The 13,093-nt window shown below is 40.5% G+C and overlaps 1 protein-coding gene across 5 annotated transcripts in view; it reads left to right on the top strand.

Annotated features, from left to right (window-relative positions):
- The window catches only part of TET2 (tet methylcytosine dioxygenase 2), a 140,069-nt gene that overhangs the window by 36,714 nt on the left and 90,262 nt on the right, over positions 1-13,093 (top strand). For all 5 annotated transcript variants that reach the window (XR_010725656.1, XR_010725657.1, XM_066233112.1 and 2 more), the window contains one exon: positions 7,558-7,702. The gene's annotated coding sequence lies outside the window, so the exon portion shown is untranslated. The remainder of the gene's footprint in view (positions 1-7,557; positions 7,703-13,093) is intronic.

Raw genomic sequence — 13,093 nt, 5'->3', positions numbered from 1 at the left:
GCCCTGCAGGCCTGGCACCTAGGAAGAGTGCACTGAGGGACATGACTGATATTTTGAGGATTAAGTGACTAAGGCATTCAATAAATCGTAGCTATTTTTATTTTTTATCTACATTCTGAAAAATATTGTAGGGAGTACAAATTATTGCCTGACCAGGCAGTGGTGCAGTGATTAAAGCATCGGCCTAGGATGCTGAGGACCCAGATTCAAAGCCCTGAGGTCTCCGACTTGAGCGTGGGCCCAACAGCTTGAGCGTGGAGTTTGTGGCTTGAGCGTGGAATCATTGACATGACCCCATGGTTGCTGGCTTGAGCCCGAAGTTTGCTGGCTTGAAGCCCAAGGTCGCTGGCTTGAGCCCATTGTCACTGGCTTCAGCCCAAGGTTGCTGGCTTGAGCAAGGGGTCACTTGGTCTGCTGTAGCCCCCCACCCCCAGTCAAGGCACATATAAGAAAGCAATCAATGAACAACTAAGGTACCACAACGAAGAATTGATGCATCTTATCTCTCTCCCTTCTTGTCTATCCCTATCTGTCTCTCTCTCTGTCTCTGTCTCTCTCTCACTTAAAAAAAAAAGAGAGAGAAAAGTACAAATTACCTTTACATTTTTTTTAGATTTTTTAAATTGATTTTTAGAGAAGAGAGAGGGTAGGGGAAGAAAAGCAGGAAGCATCAACTCATAGTAGTTGCTTCCTATATGTGCCTTGACCAGGCAATTCCAGGATTTTGAACCAGGATTTTGAACCATGGACATCAGCATTCCAGGTTGATGCTTTATCTACTGCGCTACCGTAGGTCAAGTCAAATTATCTTTTTACATCACAATTAATAGTTGATGAACATAAAATATGTCAGAATAGAATTTAATTAAGGAGAACAAAGAAAATTTTCTATTGGAACCACATATCCTTAGTAAGATTGCAACATTGATGGTGAGGTATTTCATTTAATTAAAAATGTAGAGACTAAGAACATTTAAATGAACTCATATACTTTATTCTTAGGTATCAAGCTCTCTTTTTCTTTTTTAAAATTTTATTTATTGATTTGAGAAGGGGGGGGAGAGAGAGAGTGTGTGTGTGTAGAAAGGGGCAGGAGAGGGAAGCATCAAGTCATAGTAGTTGCTTCCTTGTATGTGCCTTGAGGGGGCAAGCCCAGGTTTTCAAACCGTTGACCTCAGCATTCCAGGTTGACACATTATCCACTGCGCCACCACAGGTCAGGCAATCTCTCTGTCTCTTGTTCTCTCTCTCTCCCTGGCTCTTACTTTAACTTGTCATCAACTTTATGTTGATTCTACTTTGCATTCTGAGTTATTTTTTCTTATAATCCCAGTATATCAGATCAGAGGGAAAACTCAATGTGTAAGCTGACTGCCAATATTTTGCATCTTTTTGGAGACTGTTTACCATAGCTTCCTAAATAGTATCATTAAACTGCTCTTTTAGAACTGGTACCCAAGTTCATGAGTCATCACTGTATTGATTTCTGAATGTTATCATATTGGAGGCATTCCAAAACTGAACAAAGCCAGAATTGTTGACCATGGAGGAACTATGTTCTGACAAGAGACCTGTGGTCCCTTACAGGTGTACATTCTATTTGTGGAGATGGCCTCTTTTTATAAGGGGGTTATTTGAGGCATAGAAAACTGGAACTTCATGTTTCTCATTGGTAGTTTGCCAGCTTGGTTCCCAGCCAACCAGATAACTGCTTGTAGTGACACTCACTCCTCTAGGACTTCCAATCTTGTGCCAGCCCTCAAGGGACAGTCCCACGGAGCCTGCTCACACCATCCTGATTTAGTCACTGCTGTCCTGAGTGCCCCAATGTATAGATAGAAATCTAATCCCAACTCAAGGGATATACAGCTAAAGTTCCAGTAAAACTCTGAGGTAAAGGCTATGTTATTTTTACTATTTTAAGTGGAAACCAGGAAGGCAGGTGGATAGGTCAGTTAGTCCACCTTCCTCAGTGAGGTGTCTCACCAACACTGCCCCAGCCTCGTAACCTGCCCACCTGCCCTTGGCTCCCGGGGAGCATTCAGAGGACTGGCCTGCCTCTCCCGTCTTTGGCAGGAAGGGAGGCAAGGGGGCAGCCAGGTCATCCTGAGGAGCTTGGACAGGGAGGCCTTCTAGGTGCCCTCCTCCTGGTCACACTGTCCGTATGCTGAGTCCCAGTCCCCTCCACCCTAATCTCTGGTCAGGAAGAGGCCTCATTTTTGGTTATGCTTTGCTTTTGCATAGGAACCCAGGGAGGCCTAGCAACATAGCAACACTTCTTAAATAGAAGGCAACAGGTTATGTTCCATTTCTTAAAAAAAAAAAGTTTCTAAACCTGGTCTTAGGAATCTGAGTATGTACAGACAGTGACTCTTTTCTAGTGTTAACCAATGCTCTTTGACCCTTTCTCAAAGGAGGGCATATTTCATCGTCTCCAACGCCAACCTCCTAAACTTCACCTCCTGATAATTGTTCATTGGGATTATATAACTTCCTCAAATATACCATGTCAAGAATTTATTTTGTTATTTCAGATTCCTTTCTAGAATTATCTATTTTTCTGATTAATATCATCATTCAAGCTACCAAACTTAAAGTTTTATTTTAATTGATTCTTTCTTTCTATATCTAGAATGTTACTAAAATCCACTTCTTTCTTTCTTTTTTTTTTTTTTTTTTTTTTTACAGGGACAGAGAGAGAGTCAGAGAGAGGGATAGATAGGGACAGAGAGACAGGAATGGATAGAGATTAGAAGCATCAATTATCAGTTTTTCATTGCGACACCTTAGTTGTTCATTGATTGCTTTCTCTTATGTGCCTTGACCGCGGGCCTTCAGCAGACCAAGTAACCCCTTGCTGGAGCCAGTGACCTTGAGTCCAAGCTGGTGAGCTTTGCTCAAACCAGATGAGCCCGCGCTCAAGCTGGCGACCTCGGGATCTCAAACCTGGGTCTTCTACATCCCAGTCTGACGCTCTATCTGCTGCGCCACCAGCTGGTCAGGCTAAAATCCACTTATTTCTCAATATTTTCCTATTTCATCATTTTGTTTCATTTCCTCTGGAAGTGTTCTCCTACCATTTTATATATGAACTATTACAGGAAGCCAATATCTTGCTTGTAATAAATCATAACAGTTAAATCTTCTACTACTTCACACCCACTAGGATGGCTATAATATGAAAGGCAGACAGTAAGTGTTGGTGGAGATGTGGAAAATTGGAACGCTCATACATTGCCAATGGAAATGTAAAATAGTACAGCCACTTTGCAAAAATAGTTTGACAGTTCCTCAAAGGGTTAAACCTAGAATTACCATATGACCCAGCAATTCTACTTCTAGGAATCCCACTCCCAAGAAAATTGAAAACATATGTGCACCCAAAACTTTAAGTAATGAACACTCATGTTCAAAGCAAGATTATTCACAATAACCTAGAGGTGGAAGCAACCCAAGTGTTTATAGACAAATGAATGGACAAACAAAATGTAATATATATATATATATATATATATATATATATATATATATATATCTCACAAAAATTAGGGGATATTTCAAAATGAATATGAAGCCATAGAATATCCCCTAGTTTTAGTGAGCAGTGTATGTACAATAGAATACTATTATTCAGCCTTAAAAAGGAAGAGGTTCTTCCCATAAACAGCCAGAGATGGCCCCTGAAAATGGTTTCCTGTTTACTTGACCCAGAAAATCCCAGGAAGTCGTGCAAATCAAGAGATCCAAATCTTCTTGTTCACTTTAAGAATTCATGAAACTGCTCAGGCCATCAAGGGCATGCATATCTGAAAAGCTACCTAGTATCTGAAGGATGTCACTTTACAGAAGCAACCCGTGCCATTCGGTTATTACAGTGGTGGAGGGATAGGTGTGTCCAAGCCAAACAAGGGTGGGTACATACTCGGTGGCCCGAAAAGAGTGCTGAAGTTTTGCGGCACATGCTTATAAATGCAGAGAGTAATGGGGGACTTAAGGGTTTAGATGTAGATTCTCTGGTCATTGAGAATCCAGGTGAACAAAGCTCCCAAGCTGCATGAGTGGATTAACGCATACATGAGCTCTCCCTGTCTCACTGAGATGATCCCACTGAAAAAGAGCAGATTGTCCCTAAACCAGAAGAGAAGGTTACACACAAGAAAAAGATATCCCAGAAGAAATTGAAGAAACAAAACTTATGGCCCAGGATTAAGTTCAGCATAAAATAAATGCCAGTAAAGGTAAAAGGGAATAAAGGAAGGAAATTTTGAAGCATGCTACAACATGAATGAATATTGAAGACATTGTGCTAAATAGCCTGACCTGTGGTGGCGCAGTGGATAAGCATCAACCTAGGATGCTGAGGTCGCTGGTTTGAAACCCTGGGCTTCTCTGGTCAAGGCACATATGGGAGTTGATGCTTCCTGCTCCTCCTCCCTTCTCTCTCTCTCTCTCTCTCTCTCTCTCCCCCCCCTCTCCCTCTCTCTCTCCTACCCTCTATAAAATGACTTTTAAAAAAAGACATTATGCTAAATAAAATAGCCACTCACAAAAGGACAGATAATATATGATTCTGCTTATATGAAGTGCATGGAATAGTCAAATTCTGTTTCCCAGCAGCTCGGGGGAAGGGAAAATGGGAAGTTAGTGGGTTTTGGGGTATTTTTTTTTTGTATTTTTCTGAAGTGAGAAGCTGGGAGGCAGAGAAATAGATTCCCGCATGCACCCGACCAGGATCCACCTGGCAAGTCCACTGGTACAGTGGTCCCCAACCACTGGTACCGGTCCGTGGGCCATTTGGTACTGGTTCGCAGAAAAAGAATAAATAACTTACATTATTTTCGTTTTATTTATATTTAAGTCTGAATGATGTTTTATTTTTAAAAAATTACCAGATTCCCTGTTACATCCGTCTAAGACTCACTCTTGATGCTTGTCTCGGTCACGTGATACATTTATCCGTCCCACCCTAAAGGCCGGTCCGTGAAAATATTTTCTGACATTAAACCAGTCCATGGCCCAAAAAAGGTTGGGGACCACTGCACTAGGTGATGATGCTCTGCCCATCTGGGGCTTTGCTCAGTTGCAACTGGAGCCATTCTAGCGCCTGAGGCGGAGGCCATGGAGTGGTCCTCAGGGCCCGGGCCAGCTTTGCTCCCATGGAGCCTTGGCTGCAGGAGGGGTAGAGAGAGACAGAGAGGAAGGAAAGGGGGAAGGGTGGAGAAGCAGATGGGCACTTCTCCTGTGTGCCCTGGCTGGGAAGCAAATCCAGGATTTCAACACACTGGGCTGACACTCTACCACTGAGCCAACCAGCCAGGGCTGGAAGTTAGTGTTTTATGGGTAGAGTTTCAGTTTGAGAAGATGAAAAATTTCTAGAGATGGATGGTGAATGTACTTAATACCATAGAACTGTATACTTAAAATATTAAGATGGTAAATTTTATATTACATACATTTTACTACAAAAAAATACTTGTGAATAAATGCTCATAGCAGCATTATTTATAATAGCCAAAATGTAGAAATAACTCAAATATCCATTATGAATAAAGTGAGATATGTCTATACAGTGGAATGTTACCCAACCCTATCAGGACTGAAGTAGCCTGACCAGTGGTGACACAGTGGATAAAGTGTTGACCTGGGACACTGAAGTCCAACGTTCAAAACCCCAAGGTAGCCGGCTTGAGCGCAGGTTCTTCTGGCTTGAGCACAGGCTAACCAGCTTGAGCACGGGGTTGCTGGCATGAGTGTGGGATCATAGACATGATCCCATGGCCGCTGGCTTGAGCCTAAGGTCACTGGCTTGAGCAAGGTTTTACTGGCTTGACTGGAGTCCCCCAGTCCATGGCATGTATAAGAAGCAATCAATAAACAACTGAAGTGACATAACTACAAATTGATGCTTCTCATCTTTTTTCCTTTCTCTCTCTTGTTAAAAAAATTTAAAAAAAAGAAATGAAATAGTAATACACATTAAAAAGTAGATGAACCTTGAAAATATTATGCTAAGTAAAAGAAACCAGACACAAAAAGCCAGATTTTACATGGTTGTGTTTATTTGAAATACCCAAAAAAGGTAAATCCATAGAGACAGAAATTTAATTAGCTAGAGGAGGGATGCGTGAACTGACTCCAAATGGGTAGTGGATTTATTTGGGGACTGTTGAAATTTTTCTGATATCGGATAGTGGCAATAATGGTATAACTTTTTGAATATACTAAAAATACTGAGTAGTATGATTTTTAAGGATACATTTTATGGTATTTAAATTATATCTCAATTTTTAGAAACCTACATAATGCCATGTTTTTTAAAAAATAGCATGTCCCTGTCTCAGTTTACTATTTCTAGCTATGTAATTTTGAGAAAATTAAGTGACCTCTCTTGTTATGCTATATAATAGGGATACTACTAACTACCTCACCAGATGTTTGTGTGAAATGAGGTAACATATGCATTACATCCAGCACTGTGTCTGGCATTTACTAAGAACCCACTAAATTTAGTAAGACCCCTTGGGACACCAGCCTTCAACAACTTCCAATACTGTTTTTCAGATATTTGGGGAAATGGCCAACTCCATTAGCCGTTTTACTAATACACTTTATGTTCTGGCTCCAATGTACCTCTTCAAGTTCTTACAATGTTCCTTTATAGAAGTCCTTTGGTCAGAATGGGCTTTTTATTTTCCCTCATGTTCTTACATCTCTGTGTGCCTGAAAATGGTGTTCTTTTCCTGTTCCTCTCCATCTTTCTCTGACTTTCAGCCTGCTCTTTGAACTCAGAAGACTTTCTGAAACCAGACATTAAACTTTCTCCTTCATTTCATGGGAAGTAATCTGTATTTTTTGTAGCACCCAAGATTTCCACTACATCTTTGACCGGTGCACTTTGGTTATATTTTTAAGGCAGTGTCCAATCTCTCCAGCTAGATCAAAGCCCCTGAATTTAGGGACCACATGTTATGCTCTACCTTCTCCATAGCACTTAGCACATTGCCTTAATATAATATTCTGAATAAACATTTGCTATCTGTGGGTTAAGTTAGTGCTACATCTCACAAGTACAAGCACTTAAACTAATGATTCTTAGTCTGGCTGCACCTTAGGATCACTTGAGGAATAAGGCTTCATTTCAGTCCAACAAATCAGGATCTCTGAGCAGAGAGGCCTCAGCATCCCACATTGGGTTAAACCATTGGGTTAAACTGTTGGGTTAAACAGATGAAGGACTATAAGCCAGTAGGTCTCAAGCCTAATTGATTATGCAATAGATGCAAGGAGCACCGCTGTGGGTAGAGATGCTTTGGGCATTACAAAGTGTTCTACAAATATTAGACAATGTTATTATGGTGCGTTTGGGAGTTTCACTGCTTTGAGAAAGATCCTTCAACCCTAATTTTTTTTTTTTTTTAACAGCCAACGGTGTAATGGAAATATCCAATTATGGGCATCTTAAACCTTTTAAACTCTTAAGTAATAGCTTTCAAACCAGATGTGCATGCCTTGTTTCTTTTTGCTAACTTAAAAATATTCACTCTTTGTCTTTCCCAGGCTGGCCAACATTCAGCAGCAGCCCCTCTCAGGATTGTTTACTTGCCCTGGTTCCTGTCGAGTTACCAAGCTTGGAAGCAGGAGATGGGCTTAGCCGCAGCCAGCAGGCCATGACCGGGAGGAGCAGTGAGGGACAGAGCTGCTGGTAAGACAGTGGGGACAGCTGGTGCTGGGTTTGGAAGACGTTTATAACCAATCTAATGGTCAGTGTCTCTTCCAACCTCAACTCTAAGTTACTCGATTCTCTCAACTGCCTTTATTATCTATGCTTTTGGACACATGGCTTAGATTTTAAGATCTATGAATTCCCTAAAATTATGTGCTGATTTTTGTATATATACATTTTTTTTTCTGGAGAAAAGATAATCATCAGATTCTCAATGTTTGTGAACTTAAAAAAAAATAGAAAAGATAACTGTTCATAGTTAACTATAAGCGGGGGAAATGTAATATCTCAAACCACTTGTCACAGTATTTCTCCTCTCCGTTTTTACTTGACTATGGCTACTTTGTCTCAGTCTTGTTGAGGACCAAAAAATTGAGATTTGTGGTTATTTGCTGACCTGAAAAGTGAGTATCTACGAAGAGTAGGTAGCTGGGTTTTGTGACAATTAGACTTCACAAATTAGTGCAGAACTAAATTATAGAATGACAGAACTCAGGAGAACCTGTATAATACTTCATGATTTTTTAAAAAACTAAATACAGTGTGTCCGTAAAGTCATGGTGCACTTTTGACCGGTCACAGGAAAGCAACAAAGGATGATAGAAATGTGAAATCTGCACCAAATAAAAGGAAAACTCTCCCAGTTTCATACCTATTCAGTGCAGGTCGATGTGGGCTCACGCAAAGACTTTTTAGGGCTCCTTAGGTAGCTATCCTGTATGGCCTCTACAGACTCATCACTGACTGATGGCTACCAGAACGGAGTTTCTCCACCAAATTGCATGTTTCCTTCAACTGCTTATCCCACTGAGTAATGTTATTCCTATGTGGTGGCGCTTCATTATAAACGCACTGATATTCATGTTGCACTTTGGTCACGGATTCGAATTTAGCGAGCCACAGAACACACTGAACTTTCCTCTGTACCGTCCACATCTCAACTGGCACATCCATGGGCTGCTCCGCTGTGTACACGGTGTTAAGTCATCATCTGCTCATGCGCACATGCTGCCACATCATCCTACTGAAACTGGGAGGGTTTTCCTTTTATTTGGTGCAGATTTCACATTTCTATCATCTTTTGTTGCTTTCCTGTGACCGGTTAAAAGTGCACCATGACTTTACAGACACCCTGTAGAGGTCTGAACAGAGGGAGACACCAAATACTTTTTATATCATGTTACTATAGTGAGTTTAAGAAAGAGCAATTTGTTTAGAATGCCACTGACCTGCTAGTAAATGTCCTAACCTAAGGCTTATTTATCAGATCATTATCACTTCTGTGGATGAATAGAAGTAGGAAACTGGTATATTTTTTCTTTTCCAGAATATTTAAGATGCAGACTGGAATGAATTTGACCATATATAGCTTTGTCTTTACTATAAGCCAGTTAAAATTATGTGGACCTTGTAGGAAAGAAAATGGAGTTAAGTAGAGAGAAGGAAGAATGCGGGTTCTTTTTTTCCTTCTGTAACTCCTTTAGCAGGTAATTCAGCTTCGGTTCCCCTGAATTTTGTTTATGCATTCAGCATAACAAATCTGCTAAAATGCCTTTGAGGCTGTACTCTGCCCTCACTCCGGATGCCTGAGGATGTCAGGTTGCTCTCTGCCACTTGATTATTCTTAGAGACTGACCTGGCGCTGAGCAGTCCCTTCCAGCGTGTCCTCAGTTAAACTCCCATGATTCCTGGATGTTGCCATTTTCGAGACATGGGGCAAGTGCCTCTGCCTAGATTACCTCTCTGCCCTGGGAATTTTAAGTCACTCTGCAAGGGAAAGAGAACTAACTCAGCACAGTAGTAACTCTCAGAATGAAAATTTTCCCCTTGCATGTTAATGTTTGTAGAGTACTCATTGTCACTGAAAATAGACTTCCTCTTTCCTCTCTCATGCTGGAAAATCTTAGGTAATTATGAATAAAGCATTCTTTGCTTTTCCCCTCCTCCCTGAGTGGATGCTTGCCTCTCACTCTGAGGACTGTGACTGCTCACCCTGTAGGTGACCTTAACATGAGAACCGAAAGAAGATTTTTAAATGGAATTTTTATCTCTTTAGTGAAGTCATAAGTTTATTTTTTCTTGGAGGTGACAGGTAAGTAAAAAATGCAGAAGTTTAGGGAAAATTATGAGATAAATTACTAATAAGAAACAAGGTCGGGAAATTAAAATATTGCTGTATGCAAAAAAAAAAAAAAAAAGAAATATATTTTTCAAGTGACTCCCAAAGGAATTCTTCCTTCATGTTTCAAAAATATCTTATTTTGCATTTATTTTTTTATACTTGGATAAGCTCAGTCTAGGACTTTTTTTTTTTTCAGTAACAAATAAGCTGAGAGCTTATATTTTAATAACTTTGGAAAATTATTTAACTTCCTTAAGCCTTATTTTACTTGACAAATAGGTCATAGTTAATACTAATAGGGTCATATAATAATATTATTATATGGATAATATGTGCAGTGCCTGGCACGTAGTAAGTTCTTTATATTAGCGTTTGTTATTAATTACTATTATTAATGCTGCTTTCAGTGTTTTTTTATTAAATTTTTTTTTTACTATTATTATTATTTTTTACAGAGACAGAGAGAGAGTCAGAGAGAGAAACAGACAGGGACAGACAGACAGGAACAGAGAGATGAGAAGCATCAATCATTAGTTTTTCATTGCGCATTGCGACACTTTAGTTGTTCATTGATTGCCCTCTCACATGTGCCCTGACCGTGGGCCTTCAGCAGACCAAGTAACCCCCCGCTCGAGCCAGCGACCCCAGATCCAAGCTGGTGAGCTTTCGCTCAAACCAGATGAGCCCGCGCTCAAGCTGGCGACCTCGGGGTCTCGAACCTGGGTCCTCGGCATTGCAGTCCGACATTCCATCCACTGCGCCACTGCCTGGTCAGGCTTATTAAATTTTTTAATATGTTAACATGGATTCAAGTATCCAACTGAATATAACACCCTCACCCCCTCCACAAGGTGCCCCCCATTATATCCCCTTTACCTTCCTCCCCCAACTCCCTCCCCTTTCCCTCTGGGATTTACTATCCTGTTACCTCTATCTGTGTGTTACGTATGTATAACTTCACTAATCCCTTCACCTTCTCAGATCCCACCCCTTCGGCCCCCTCCCCTCTGACAGCTGTCCCTCTGTCCCCTGTGACCCCGCCTCTGCCTCTGTTCTGTTTCTCACATCATCATGTTCATTAGATTCCACATGAAAGTGACATCATAATCATATTTGTCTTTCTCCTACTTTCAGTGTTTTAATAGTGAATTTAGTTAAAAAAGTATTTCTTGGTTATCAAATACCAGGCACTCTGTAGGAATGAGAATGCATTAATGAGCAAAGCAGATAAAAGTTTTTCTCCTTGTTTAGCTTAGAGTCTAGTGTGAGAGACAGAAATAAACAAGATAAGTAAAAATGTATGTAGTATGTTAAATATCAAGAAATCTTAAGCATAAAAATTTAAAGTAGAAGGAAATTGTGGGCATGTTGAGGTATATTTGAAGATGGCGTAGTCATGAAAGACCTCATGAGATTTTTTTGAGTGAAAATGAGAAAAAGGAATATAAACAAAACCATAAGGTTGCATAGGGAAAGAGCATTCCAGGTAGGAGAAAAGCCACACATCCTAGAACAGTAAAAGCTTTTTCCAGACTGAGTCAAAGAAAATCAGAGCATATTATGCAACTTAATCATACTCCACCAACAAACCTGACCCATAGATCTGAGTGATACAGATAAGAACTGTTTCGGAAGTACAAGGAACGGCACAGTTTGTCTAGAATAAAACAGAAGACTTCGCACAAAGAAAGTAGTAGTTTATGGCCCAGATCTTGAAAGATAGAAAGAGTGTGGATAATTGGCAAAAAGGTACAAACTTTCAGTTATAAGATGAGTAAAGTCCAAAGATCTAATCTATAACATGACAATTATAGTTACACTACTGTATAATTGAAATGTGCTAATAAAATAGATCTTAAATGTTCTCACCAAAAATAAATAAAGTTTAAATATGTGAGGTAATGAATGTGTTCATGGGGGAAATTCTATCACAGTGTGTGTGTACTCAGATTATTATAATTGTACTTTATATATATTTACCGTATAGTTTTGTCACTTATACCTCAGGGATGCTGATGAAACACCTCCAAGGAAAAAATTCTAATTAAAGTTATTTTTATACATGTCACAGTCGCGGAGCCCTCACACGCGGTGTGCTATAAAACAAACAACACACACACACACACACACACACACACTCTGAGATGCCAATAGAGACAGGTGGAGGAGAAACAGCATGAGGTAAAGTGGAATAAGGATGTTGGCTTTGAGGGCAAGGGTGTACTAGGCATAGGGACAGGGTGGTGGCAGAAGCAAGCAGTGTCGTGTAGAATTGACATGTTGACACTAAAAGAAATAGGGAAGTTAGGGTACCCAGAAATAAAATGTGGCTTCTCTAAAGCCATACTGTTAGCCATTGACAAAACCTGGACTGACCTCAGTTCTCCACATGTAAGTGGAATCATATGGTACTTGTCTTTCTCTCACTGGCTTATTTCACTTATAATGCTCTCCAAGTCCATCCATGCTGTTAAAAAGTAAGGTTTCCTTTTTATGGCTGAGTAGTATTTTATTGTATAAATGTATCATAGCTCAATGTCACTAATCATCAGAAAACTGCAAATTAAAACCACAGTGGGCTTATCAACATCATACATGTCAGAATGGCTATCATCAATAAGTCAGCAAACAACAAGTGTTAGCAAGGATGTGGAAAAAGGGAACCCTCGTGCACTGTTGGTGGGAATGCTGTTTGGTTCAGCCACTGTGGAAAGTAGTATGGAGTTACCTAAACAACAAAATTAAAAATGAAGCTGCCTTATGACCCAGCCATTCCACTTCTGGGAATATATCTGAAGAAACCTGAAACACTAATTTGAAAGAATATATACACCCCTGTGTTCAGTGCACCAGTATTTACAATACCAAGCTATGGAAGCAGCCCATGTCGATCAGTAGATGAGTAGACAAGTGTTGATTTCCTTTTTATTTGTATTCTTTTTTTTATTTATTTTTTATTTTTCTGAAGTAAGAAGCAGGGAGGCAGAGAGACAGACTCCCACATGCGCCTGAATGGGATCCACCCAGCATGCCCACCAGGTGGCAATGCTCTGCCCATCTGGGGTGTTGCTCTGTTGGAACCAGAGCCAATCTAGTGCTGAGGCAGAGGCCATGGAGCCATCCTCAGTGCCCAGGCCAACTTTGCTTCAATGGAGCGTTGCGTGCAGGAGGGGAAGAGAGAGACAGAGAGGAAGGAGAGGGGGAAGGGTGGAGAAGCAGATGGGTGCTTTTCCTGTTTGCCCTGGCCA

The sequence above is a fragment of the Saccopteryx bilineata genome, chromosome 5, assembly GCF_036850765.1.
Source record: "Saccopteryx bilineata isolate mSacBil1 chromosome 5, mSacBil1_pri_phased_curated, whole genome shotgun sequence".
In the NCBI taxonomy this organism is placed as follows: domain Eukaryota; kingdom Metazoa; phylum Chordata; class Mammalia; order Chiroptera; family Emballonuridae; genus Saccopteryx; species Saccopteryx bilineata.
The sequence above is the reverse complement of the archived record's forward strand: the minus strand, read 5'-3'. Positions and strand labels throughout refer to the sequence as shown.